Here is a 14,432-nt window from a genome sequence, read left to right on the forward strand (position 1 = left end):
GAACTATATCGGAAGCTAGGAAACTGTCACTAAGCAAATAACACCAAATTCGGCAGTCTGTGGTACTAAGTTGGTACCTGCAGATCTGTATGGGCGGTGTATACCAACTTTTGAAAATGGGCGTTCTGACATTTGACTGATGCTAAGAGCCCCAGTTTCATGCTGGCACATTTGGAGGAGGTAGGGGAGATAGTTAAACAGAACAATATTACAATGGGATGTATCAAATACTATGGGCACTTTTCTTCCCTGCTATTTAAATTCACCATTTTACTAATGTGGCACTTACCTCGTTGCACAAGAAAGCCGTACAGATGTTCAGTATGGTGAAAAGTAATTATAGCACCATAAGTGTAAGGCCTTTCCCCGGCCAATAAAAGAGTGTCATATAAAAGTGTATTAATTCGGTACAGGTGGTCCTCAGTGTCACCTTGTTGCCACGTATATTGCAATCCCTTGCTTAGCAGACAGCCTTTTCTCCCTCCCACGGGACCCTTTGGCAGGGTGCCCTCCTCCTGGAGGATCCACACCCCATCACCCTGTGCAGCGTGCTTTGGATTCCCACGCACTGGATAAAGGGTGTCTGTGGACATGTTCATCTAGCAGCTCTACGGTGACTCTCCACGGCCCAAATTCATTGAGCCTCCTATGGAGTACCTTGCTCATCCCCTCTTGTGGGCAGGACACATCTTAGGACAATGTAGGCGGCCCTATTTTCTAGAAGTGACATTTTCCCTAACTGGAAAATAACAAATGTAACAGTGTTTCCCCCACCCCTGGGGGATTCTACCATTACTGGTCGTGTGGTGCATGATACCTGCTGGTAACAGGAGGGCTGAGCTGTCCGCCGATGGTAGTGGGGACACAGGTTCAGGTTTCTGGGGTACATTACCCACATGGTTCTCTAGCAGTGCAGCGCCTCCATCTGCCGAATGGCTCCAAGGTGAATGGAGGAAATCTCCTACATTAAAAATACTCCCTCTCCTCCCAGTAAGATCACACCCAGGCAGGAGATATATGCAAACAGGGACGTTTTTTATTGATTCCACCACAACACAGCAGTGGTCTGCCCAATCACAGCTTCTCAGGATCAGCTATCCACTGGATGATGGTCCCTGGACAACCACTACAGGTCAGGGCCCCTGTAGCTGTCCTAGCTCTTCCCAACTCTCCTATCAGGAGTCAGGGTATAGGTACACACTCACTCTCCCCCAAGGGGAAGAGGAACAGGGAAGGCCCCAATCTCAGGCTCCCTGTGTGCGACCTGCCTCTCTCAGTGGGGAGAGGCACTACTAAATTTGGGGCAGCACTGCCGTTAGGTACAGCTAGGAAGAAGGCACCAGATCTGTCTCATGATTGGACTTGCTCAGGCCTGATGTCACCGCCTCCCACTGTCACTCAAGTGCAGCTCCAAGGAGCGGGAAAACCCCATGTTGACTACTGGCAGCCTGATTCTACCAGGGCTTACTGCCAGGAGTAGGGCAGGTTAGTAGCCACAGTGGCATGGCTACACAAAGGTGACAATAAATGCCAACATACAAAGTTTTCTTATTACGTGGGAAATGACACTAGGCCTTCTTGTCATTAATCAACACGTCACCTGTGTCATATTCCCCCTCTTTGAAAAGAATATCCATATTCATATAGGTAAAGCTAGAGATGGCCGAATCCAGCCAAATCCGTTTCCCGGATTTTCGCTGATGTTTCCCCCAAAATTCGTTTTGCGGTGTAAAATTGGCAAATGGATTTAGGCGCTTTCATGCAGCAAGCTTAAGCCTAAAGGGAACCATGTTAATGCTTTTGAAGCAAAAGGTGGCACTGTGTGCTCATTTGCATGTCATTTCCCAGAATCCCTTGCTGCAGTGGAAGTGCTGTGTGCTGGGTGATAATGGTGAAAGGCGGGGTTGCAGACCTGTCTAAGACATGCAAATGACCATACAGTAATATTTCCATTTGCTATATCTATATCTATATATATATACCTACAATTGCATGCACCATAGTGCAATACATTTAATATAATACAATTTAAAAAAATGTGACAAATGCCCACTCACGAAAAGTCAGATGATCATGTGCAGTGACGCCCTCAATGGCCCGGATACATCAAGCAGCGAAAAACTGGCGTATTTACTGTATGTAGAGTAACTTCGTTCATTTCCTTAATCTAAGTAAAAATGTAGTAATAGTTGAACGATGTTGGAAACGCGCGGCATGTAAAGATTACTTTGCCTTTTTATTTACTAAAGGATCATGGTGATGTAAAAATGGCGCCGATGTTGTGTTCTTCCTGGAAAACGGCTGGGAATCCTCGTGATGACGTCCTAGTCAGCACACTATATAAAGCCTTTATTTCGTCATACACATTGCCAGTGCTGTTGGGAAGTAGAGAGAACAAATTGGCTGTAGTGAGTTGAAGGTTTGGAACAGGTCAGAGGGCCGCGGGAGGAGCAGGGAGGGAGAAGGGGCACAGCAGCAAGGCCCAGGGGAGCCAGGGGAGTATGTGATGGTGTTGAATTGCTGCAAGGAGTTGTCATCATGTCCCATGCAACACTCAGAAATGAAGTTAATGCCTGAAACCGATTCCGTTAAATATATACTGTTTTTTAATAAAATGCGAAACACCAGCATTAGAGACAGTACTGACACTACAATGTCATTAAACAAAGAAACATACATACATTGTATCTCCAACTACTGTACCGTAAGGCACCTGCTTCAGACATTGAACTACAGTACACTGTAACATTCAGAGTCCCACAGGCAAAGATATTCAGTGCACCACCATGCGGACACACACTGAACAACAACACAAATAATAATTCTGTCTGACCACAAACAAAATTGAGACGGCACAAGAGACACTGGCTGCATCTGTATGCGCGTATCTACACTGGCTGCATCAGTATGCGCGTATCTACACTAAACTGGCTGCATCTGTATGCGCGTATCTACACTAATTGGCTGCATTTGTATGCGAGTATCTACACTAACTGGCTGCATTTGTGTGCGCGTATCTACACTAACTGGCTGCATTTGTATGCGAGTATCTACACTAACTGGCTGCATCTGTATGCGCGTATCTACACTAACTGGCTGCATTTGTATGCGAGTATCTACACTAAACTGGCTGCGTCTGTATGCGCATATCTACACTAAACTGGCTGCATCTGTATGCCCGTATCTACACTAAACTGGCTGCATCTGTATGCGCATATCTACACTAAACTGGCTGCACCTGTATGCGCGTATCTACACTAACTGGCTGCATCTGTATGCCCGTATCTACACTAAACTGGCTGCATCTGAATGCCCGTATCTACACTAAACTGGCTGCATCTGTATGCGCATATCTACACTAACTGGCTGCATTTGTATGCGCGTATCTACACTAACTGGTTGCATCTGTATGCGCGTATCTATCTACATTAAACTGGCTGTGTATGTATGCGCGTATCTACACAAAACTGGCTGCATCTGTATGCGCGTATCTACACTAAACTGGCTGCATCTGTATGCGTGTATCTACACTAAACTGGCTGCATCTGTATGCGCGTATCTACACTAAACTGGCTGCATCTGTATGCGTGTATCTACACAAAACTGGCTGCATCTGTATGTGCGTATCTACACTAAACTGGCTGCGTCTGTATGCGCGTATCTACACTAAACTGGCTGCATCTGTATGCGCGTATCTACACTAAACTGGCTGCATCTGTATGCGCGTATCTACACAAAACTTGCTGCATCTGTATGCGCGTATCTACACTAAACTGGCTGCATCTGTATGCGCGTATCTACACAAAACTGGCTGCATCTGTATGTGCGTATCTACACTAAACTGGCTGTGTCTGTATGCGCGTATCTACACTAAACTGGCTGCATCTGTATGCGCGTATCTACACTAATTGGCTGCATCTGTATGCGCGTATCTACACTAACTGGCTGCATCTGTATACGCGTATCTACACTAAACTGGCTGCATCTGTATGCGCGTATTTACACTAAACTGGCTGCATCTGTATGCGAGTATCTACACTAAACTGGCTGCATCTGTATGCGCGTATCTACACTAACTGGCTGCATCTGTATGCGCGTATCTACACTAACTGGCTGCATCTGTATGTGCGTATCTACACTAAACTGGCTGCATCTGTATGCGCGTATCTACACTAATTGGCTGCATCTGTATGCGCGTATCTACACTAAACTGTCTGCGTCTGTATGCGCGTATCTACACTAAACTGTCTGCGTCTGTATGTGCGTATCTACACTAAACTGGCTGCATCTGCATGTGCGTATCTACACTAAACTGTCTGCGTCTGTATGTGCGTATCTACACTAAACTGGCTGCATCTGCATGTGCGTATCTACACTAAACTGGCTGCATCTGTATGCGCGTATCTACACTAAACTGGCTGCATCTGTATGCGCGTATCTACACTAAACTGGCTGCATCTGTATGCGCGAATCTACACTAAACTGGCTGCATCTGTATGCGCATATCTACACTAAACTGGCTGCTTCTGTATGCGCGTATCTACACTAACTGGCTGCATCTGTATGCGCGTATTTACACTAAACTGGCTGCATCTGTATGCGCGTATCTACACTAAACTGGCTGTATCTGTATGCAAGTATCTACACTAAACTGGCTGCATCTGTATGCGCGTATCTACACTAAACTGGCTGCATCTGTATGCGCGTATCTACACTAAACTGGCTGCATCAGTATGCGCGTATCTACACTAACTGGCTGCATCTGTATGCGCGTATCTACACTAACTGGCTGCATTTGTATGCGAGTATCTACACTAAACTGGCTGCGTCTGTATGCGCATATCTACACTAAACTGGCTGCATCTGTATGCCCGTATCTACACTAAACTGGCTGCATCTGTATGCGCATATCTACACTAAACTGGCTGCACCTGTATGCGCGTATCTACACTAACTGGCTGCATCTGTATGCCCGTATCTACACTAAACTGGCTGCATCTGTATGCCCGTATCTACACTAAACTGGCTGCATCTGTATGCGCGTATCTACACTAACTGGCTGCATTTGTATGCGCGTATCTACACTAACTGGCTGCATCTGTATGCGCGTATCTACACTAAACTGTCTGCATCTGTATGCGCGTATCTACACAAAACTGGCTGCATCTGTATGCGCGTATCTATCTACATTAAACTGGCTGTGTATGTATGCGCGTATCTACACAAAACTGGCTGCATCTGTATGCGCGTATCTACACTAAACTGGCTGCATCTGTATGCGCGTATCTACACAAAACTTGCTGCATCTGTATGCGTGTATCTACACTAAACTGGCTGCATCTGTATGCGCGTATCTACATAAAACTGGCTGCATCTGTATGTGCGTATCTACACTAAACTGGCTGCATCTGTATGCGCGTATCTACACTAAACTGGCTGCATCTGTATGCGCGTATCTACACTAACTGGCTGCATCTGTATGCGCGTATCTACACTAACTGGCTGCATCTGTATACGCGTATCTACACTAAACTGGCTGCATCTGTATGCGCGAAGTTACACTAAACTGGCTGCATCTGTATGCGCGTATCTACACTAAACTGGCTGCATCTGTATGCGCGTATCTACATTAACTGGCTGCATCTGTATGTGCGTATCTACACTAAACTGGCTGCATCTGTATGCGCGTATCTACACTAATTGGCTGCACCTGTATGCGCGTATCTACACTAAACTGTCTGCGTCTGTATGCGCGTATCTACACTAAACTGTCTGCGTCTGTATGTGCGTATCTACACTAAACTGGCTGCATCTGCATGTGCGTATCTACATTAAACTGTCTGCGTCTGTATGCGCGTATCTACACTAAACTGGCTGCATCTGCATGCGCGAATCTACACTAAACTGGCTGCATCTGTATGCGTGTATCTACACTAAACTGGCTGCGTCTGTATGCGCGTATCTACACTAACTGGCTGCATTTGTATGCGCGTATCTACACTAAACTGGCTGCATCTGTATGCGCGAATCTACACTAAACTGGCTGCGTCAGTATGCACATATCTACACTAAACTGGCTGCTTCTGTGTGCGCGTATCTACACTAAACTGGCTGCATCTGTATGCGCGTATCTACACTAAACTGGCTGTGTCTGTATGCGCGTATCTACACTAAACTGGCTGTATCTGTATGCAAGTATCTACACTAAACTGGCTGCATCTGTATGCGCGTATCTACACTAAACTGGCTGCATCTGTATGCGCGTATCTACACTAAACTGGCTGTGTCTGTATGCGCGTATCTACACTAAACTGGCTGTATCTGTATGCAAGTATCTACACTAAACTGGCTGCATCTGTATGCGCGTATCTACACTAAACTGGCTGCATCTGTATGCGCGTATCTACACTAAACTGGCTGTGTCTGTATGCGCGTATCTACACTAAACTGGCTGCATCTGTATGCGCGTATCTACACTAAACTGGCTGCATCAGTATGCGCGTATCTACACTAAACTGGCTGCATCTGTATGCGCGTATCTACACTAAACTGGCTGCATCTGTATGCGCGTATCTACACTAAACTGGCTGCATCTGTATGCGCGTATCTACACTAACTGGCTGCATCTGTATGCGCGTATCTACACTAACTGGCTGCATCTGTATGTGCGTATCTACACTAAACTGGCTGCATCTGTATGCGCGTATCTACATTAAACTGGCTGCATCTGTATGCGCGTATCTACACTAACTGGCTGCGTCTGTATGCGCGTATCTACACAAAACTGGCTGCATCTGTATGCGCGTATCTACATTAAACTGGCTGCATCTGTATGCGCGTATCTACACTAACTGGCTGCGTCTGTATGCGCGTATCTACACAAAACTGGCTGCGTCTGTATGCGCGTATCTACACAAAACTGGCTGCATCTGTATGCGCGTATCTACACTAAACTGGCTGCATCTGTATGCGCGTATTTACACTAACTGGCTGCATCTGTATGCGCGTATCTACACTAACTGGCTGCATCTGTATGCGCGTATCTACACTAAAACTGGCTGCATCTGTTTGCGCATATCTACACTAAACTGGCTGCGTCTGTATGCGCGTATCTACACTGGCTGCACCAGTATGCGCGTATCTACACTAAACTGGCTGCATCTGTTTGCGCGTATCTACACTAAACTGGCTGCATCTGTATGCGCGTATCTACACTAACTGGCTGCATCTGCATGCGCGTATCTACACTAACTGGCTGCATTTGTATGCGCATATCTACACTAAACTGGCTGCATCTGTATGCCCGTATCTACACTAAACTGGCTGCATCTGTATGCGCATATCTACACTAAACTGGCTGCATCTGTATGCGCGTATCTACATTAACTGGCTGCATCTGTATGTGCGTATCTACACTAAACTGGCTGCATCTGTATGCGCGTATCTACACTAATTGGCTGCACCTGTATGCGCGTATCTACACTAAACTGTCTGCGTCTGTATGCGCGTATCTACACTAAACTGTCTGCGTCTGTATGTGCGTATCTACACTAAACTGGCTGCATCTGCATGTGCGTATCTACATTAAACTGTCTGCGTCTGTATGCGCGTATCTACACTAAACTGGCTGCATCTGCATGCGCGAATCTACACTAAACTGGCTGCATCTGTATGCGTGTATCTACACTAAACTGGCTGCGTCTGTATGCGCGTATCTACACTAACTGGCTGCATTTGTATGCGCGTATCTACACTAAACTGGCTGCATCTGTATGCGCGAATCTACACTAAACTGGCTGCGTCAGTATGCACATATCTACACTAAACTGGCTGCTTCTGTGTGCGCGTATCTACACTAAACTGGCTGCATCTGTATGCGCGTATCTACACTAAACTGGCTGTGTCTGTATGCGCGTATCTACACTAAACTGGCTGTATCTGTATGCAAGTATCTACACTAAACTGGCTGCATCTGTATGCGCGTATCTACACTAAACTGGCTGCATCTGTATGCGCGTATCTACACTAAACTGGCTGTGTCTGTATGCGCGTATCTACACTAAACTGGCTGTATCTGTATGCAAGTATCTACACTAAACTGGCTGCATCTGTATGCGCGTATCTACACTAAACTGGCTGCATCTGTATGCGCGTATCTACACTAAACTGGCTGTGTCTGTATGCGCGTATCTACACTAAACTGGCTGCATCTGTATGCGCGTATCTACACTAAACTGGCTGCATCAGTATGCGCGTATCTACACTAAACTGGCTGCATCTGTATGCGCGTATCTACACTAAACTGGCTGCATCTGTATGCGCGTATCTACACTAAACTGGCTGCATCTGTATGCGCGTATCTACACTAAACTGGCTGCATCTGTATGCGCGTATCTACACTAACTGGCTGCATCTGTATGCGCGTATCTACACTAACTGGCTGCATCTGTATGTGCGTATCTACACTAAACTGGCTGCATCTGTATGCGCGTATCTACATTAAACTGGCTGCATCTGTATGCGCGTATCTACACTAACTGGCTGCGTCTGTATGCGCGTATCTACACAAAACTGGCTGCATCTGTATGCGCGTATCTACATTAAACTGGCTGCATCTGTATGCGCGTATCTACACTAACTGGCTGCGTCTGTATGCGCGTATCTACACAAAACTGGCTGCGTCTGTATGCGCGTATCTACACAAAACTGGCTGCATCTGTATGCGCGTATCTACACTAAACTGGCTGCATCTGTATGCGCGTATTTACACTAACTGGCTGCATCTGTATGCGCGTATCTACACTAACTGGCTGCATCTGTATGCGCGTATCTACACTAAAACTGGCTGCATCTGTTTGCGCATATCTACACTAAACTGGCTGCGTCTGTATGCGCGTATCTACACTGGCTGCACCAGTATGCGCGTATCTACACTAAACTGGCTGCATCTGTTTGCGCGTATCTACACTAAACTGGCTGCATCTGTATGCGCGTATCTACACTAACTGGCTGCATCTGCATGCGCGTATCTACACTAACTGGCTGCATTTGTATGCGCATATCTACACTAAACTGGCTGCATCTGTATGCCCGTATCTACACTAAACTGGCTGCATCTGTATGCGCATATCTACACTAAACTGGCTGCATCTGTATGCGCGTATCTACACTAAACTGGCTGCATCTGTATGCGCGTATCTACACTAAACTGGCTGTGTCTGTATGCGCGTATCTACACTAAACTGGCTGTATCTGTATGCAAGTATCTACACTAAACTGGCTGCATCTGTATGCGCGTATCTACACTAAACTGGCTGCATCTGTATGCGCGTATCTACACTAAACTGGCTGTGTCTGTATGCGCGTATCTACACTAAACTGGCTGCATCTGTATGCGCGTATCTACACTAAACTGGCTGCATCAGTTTGCGCGTATCTACACTAAACTGGCTGCATCTGTATGCGCGTATCTACACTAAACTGGCTGCATCTGTATGCGCGTATCTACACTAAACTGGCTGCATCTGTATGCGCGTATCTACACTAAACTGGCTGCATCTGTATGCGCGTATCTACACTAACTGGCTGCATCTGTATGCGCGTATCTACACTAACTGGCTGCATCTGTATGTGCGTATCTACACTAAACTGGCTGCATCTGTATGCGCGTATCTACATTAAACTGGCTGCATCTGTATGCGCGTATCTACACTAACTGGCTGCGTCTGTATGCGCGTATCTACACAAAACTGGCTGCATCTGTATGCGCGTATCTACATTAAACTGGCTGCATCTGTATGCGCGTATCTACACTAACTGGCTGCGTCTGTATGCGCGTATCTACACAAAACTGGCTGCATCTGTATGCGCGTATCTACACTAAACTGGCTGCATCTGTATGCGCGTATTTACACTAACTGGCTGCATCTGTATGCGCGTATCTACACTAACTGGCTGCATCTGTATGCGCGTATCTACACTAAAACTGGCTGCATCTGTTTGCGCATATCTACACTAAACTGGCTGCGTCTGTATGCGCGTATCTACACTGGCTGCACCAGTATGCGCGTATCTACACTAAACTGGCTGCATCTGTTTGCGCGTATCTACACTAAACTGGCTGCATCTGTATTCGCGTATCTACACTAACTGGCTGCATCTGCATGCGCGTATCTACACTAACTGGCTGCATTTGTATGCGCATATCTACACTAAACTGGCTGCATCTGTATGCCCGTATCTACACTAAACTGGCTGCATCTGTATGCGCATATCTACACTAAACTGGCTGCACCTGTATGCGCGTATCTACACTAACTGGCTGCATCTGTATGCCCGTATCTACACTAAACTGGCTGCATCTGTATGCACGTATCTACACTAAACTGGCTGCATCTGTATGCGCATATCTACACTAAACTGGCTGCACCTGTATGCGCGTATCTACACTAACTGGCTGCATCTGTATGCCCGTATCTACACAAAACTGGCTGCATCTGTATGTGCGTATCTACACTAAACTGGCTGTGTCTGTATGTGCGTATCTACACTAAACTGGCTGCATCTGTATGCGCGTATCTACACTAATTGGCTGCATCTGTATGCGCGTATCTACACTAACTGGCTGCATCTGTATACGCGTATCTACACTAAACTGGCTGCATCTCTATGCGCGTATTTACACTAAACTGGCTGCATCTGTATGCGCGTATCTACACTAAACTGGCTGCATCTGTATGCGCGTATCTACACTAACTGGCTGCATCTGTATGTGCGTATCTACACAAAACTGGCTGCATCTGCATGTGCGTATCTACACTAAACTGTCTGCGTCTGTATGTGCGTATCTACACTAAACTGGCTGCATCTGCATGTGCGTATCTACACTAAACTGGCTGCATCTGTATGCGCGTATCTACACTAAACTGGCTGCATCTGTATGCGCGTATCTACACTAAACTGGCTGCATCTGTATGCGCGAATCTACACTAAACTGGCAGCATCTGTATGCGCATATCTACACTAAACTGGCTGCTTCTGTATGCGCGTATCTACACTAACTGGCTGCATCTGTATGCGCGTATTTACACTAAACTGGCTGCATCTGTATGCGCGTATCTACACTAAACTGGCTGTATCTGTATGCAAGTATCTACACTAAACTGGCTGCATCTGTATGCGCGTATCTACACTAAACTGGCTGCATCTGTATGCGCGTATCTACACTAAACTGGCTGCATCTGTATGCCCGTATCTACACTAAACTGGCTGCATCTGTATGCACGTATCTACACTAAACTGGCTGCATCTGTATGCGCGTATCTACACTAACTGGCTGCATTTGTATGCGCGTATCTACACTAAATGGCTGCATCTGTATGCGCGTATCTACACTAAACTGTCTGCATCTGTATGCGCGTATCTACACAAAACTGGCTGCATCTGTATGCGTGTATCTATCTACACTAAACTGGCTGCGTCTGTATGCGCGTATCTACACAAAACTGGCTGCATCTGTATGCGCGTATTTACACTAAACTGGCTGCATCTGTATGCGCGTATCTACACAAAACTGGCTGCATCTGTATGCGCGTATCTACACTAAACTGGCTGCATCTGTATGCGCGTATCTACACAAAACTGGCTGCATCTGTATGTGCGTATCTACACTAAACTGGCTGTGTCTGTATGTGCGTATCTACACTAAACTGGCTGCATCTGTATGCGCGTATCTACACTAATTGGCTGCATCTGTATGCGCGTATCTACACTAACTGGCTGCATCTGTATACGCGTATCTACACTAAACTGGCTGCATCTCTATGCGCGTATTTACACTAAACTGGCTGCATCTGTATGCGCGTATCTACACTAAACTGGCTGCATCTGTATGCGCGTATCTACACTAACTGGCTGCATCTGTATGTGCGTATCTACACTAAACTGGCTGCATCTGCATGTGCGTATCTACACTAAACTGTCTGCGTCTGTATGTGCGTATCTACACTAAACTGGCTGCATCTGCATGTGCGTATCTACACTAAACTGGCTGCATCTGTATGCGCGTATCTACACTAAACTGGCTGCATCTGTATGCGCGTATCTACACTAAACTGGCTGCATCTGTATGCGCGAATCTACACTAAACTGGCTGCATCTGTATGCGCATATCTACACTAAACTGGCTGCTTCTGTATGCGCGTATCTACACTAACTGGCTGCATCTGTATGCGCGTATTTACACTAAACTGGCTGCATCTGTATGCGCGTATCTACACTAAACTGGCTGTATCTGTATGCAAGTATCTACACTAAACTGGCTGCATCTGTATGCGCGTATCTACACTAAACTGGCTGCATCTGTATGCGCGTATCTACACTAAACTGGCTGCATCAGTATGCGCGTATCTACACTAACTGGCTGCATCTGTATGCGCGTATCTACACTAACTGGCTGCATTTGTATGCGAGTATCTACACTAAACTGGCTGCGTCTGTATGCGCATATCTACACTAAACTGGCTGCATCTGTATGCCCGTATCTACACTAAACTGGCTGCATCTGTATGCCCGTATCTACACTAAACTGGCTGCATCTGTATGCGCATATCTACACTAAACTGGCTGCACCTGTATGCGCGTATCTACACTAACTGGCTGTGTCTGTATGCCCGTATCTACACTAAACTGGCTGCATCTGCATGTGCGTATCTACACTAAACTGTCTGCGTCTGTATGTGCGTATCTACACTAAACTGGCTGCATCTGCATGTGCGTATCTACACTAAACTGGCTGCATCTGTATGCGCGTATCTACACTAAACTGGCTGCATCTGTATGCGCGTATCTACACTAAACTGGCTGCATCTGTATGCGCGAATCTACACTAAACTGGCTGCATCTGTATGCGCATATCTACACTAAACTGGCTGCTTCTGTATGCGCGTATCTACACTAACTGGCTGCATCTGTATGCGCGTATTTACACTAAACTGGCTGCATCTGTATGCGCGTATCTACACTAAACTGGCTGTATCTGTATGCAAGTATCTACACTAAACTGGCTGCATCTGTATGCGCGTATCTACACTAAACTGGCTGCATCTGTATGCGCGTATCTACACTAAACTGGCTGCATCAGTATGCGCGTATCTACACTAACTGGCTGCATCTGTATGCGCGTATCTACACTAACTGGCTGCATTTGTATGCGAGTATCTACACTAAACTGGCTGCGTCTGTATGCGCATATCTACACTAAACTGGCTGCATCTGTATGCCCGTATCTACACTAAACTGGCTGCATCTGTATGCGCATATCTACACTAAACTGGCTGCACCTGTATGCGCGTATCTACACTAACTGGCTGTGTCTGTATGCCCGTATCTACACTAAACTGGCTGCATCTGTATGCCCGTATCTACACTAAACTGGCTGCATCTGTATGCGCGTATCTACACTAACTGGCTGCATTTGTATGCGCGTATCTACACTAACTGGCTGCATCTGTATGCGCGTATCTACACTAAACTGTCTGCATCTGTATGCGCGTATCTACACAAAACTGGCTGCATCTGTATGCGCGTATCTATCTACATTAAACTGGCTGTGTATGTATGCGCGTATCTACACAAAACTGGCTGCATCTGTATGCGCGTATCTACACTAAACTGGCTGCATCTGTATGCGCGTATCTACACAAAACTTGCTGCATCTGTATGCGTGTATCTACACTAAACTGGCTGCATCTGTATGCGCGTATCTACACAAAACTGGCTGCATCTGTATGTGCGTATCTACACTAAACTGGCTGCGTCTGTATGCGCGTATCTACACTAAACTGGCTGCATCTGTATGCGCGTATCTACACTAACTGGCTGCATCTGTATGCGCGTATCTACACTAACTGGCTGCATCTGTATACGCGTATCTACACTAAACTGGCTGCATCTGTATGCGCGTATTTACACTAAACTGGCTGCATCTGTATGCGCGTATCTACACTAAACTGGCTGCATCTGTATGCACGTATCTACATTAACTGGCTGCATCTGTATGTGCGTATCTACACTAAACTGGCTGCATCTGTATGCGCGTATCTACATTAACTGGCTGCATCTGTATGCGCGTATCTACACTAATTGGCTGCACCTGTATGCGCGTATCTACACTAAACTGTCTGCGTCTGTATGCGCGTATCTACACTAAACTGTCTGCGTCTGTATGTGCGTATCTACACTAAACTGGCTGCATCTGCATGTGCGTATCTACATTAAACTGTCTGCGTCTGTATGCGCGTATCTACACTAAACTGGCTGCATCTGCATGCGCGAATCTACACTAAACTGGCTGCATCTGTATGCGTGTATCTACACTAAACTGGCTGCGTCTGTATGCGCGTATCTACACTAACTGGCTGCATTTGTATGCG

General features: G+C 46.3%; 1 protein-coding gene and 1 long non-coding RNA gene across 3 annotated transcripts in view; one reads left to right on the forward strand and one right to left on the reverse strand.

Moving 5' to 3' along the window:
- TYROBP (transmembrane immune signaling adaptor TYROBP) overlaps positions 1 to 14,432 on the forward strand; it is a 42,091-nt gene that overhangs the window by 20,992 nt on the left and 6,667 nt on the right. The window lies entirely within an intron of this gene.
- Positions 2,127 to 14,432, reverse strand: part of LOC142496565 (uncharacterized) — a 62,103-nt gene continuing 49,797 nt past the window's right edge. Inside the window, exon 3 of the long non-coding RNA XR_012802059.1 lies at positions 2,127 to 2,375. This is a non-coding gene — a long non-coding RNA (uncharacterized LOC142496565). The remainder of the gene's footprint in view (positions 2,376 to 14,432) is intronic.

Source organism: Ascaphus truei, chromosome 6, assembly GCF_040206685.1.
Source record: "Ascaphus truei isolate aAscTru1 chromosome 6, aAscTru1.hap1, whole genome shotgun sequence".
Classification (NCBI taxonomy): Eukaryota; Metazoa; Chordata; class Amphibia; order Anura; family Ascaphidae; genus Ascaphus; species Ascaphus truei.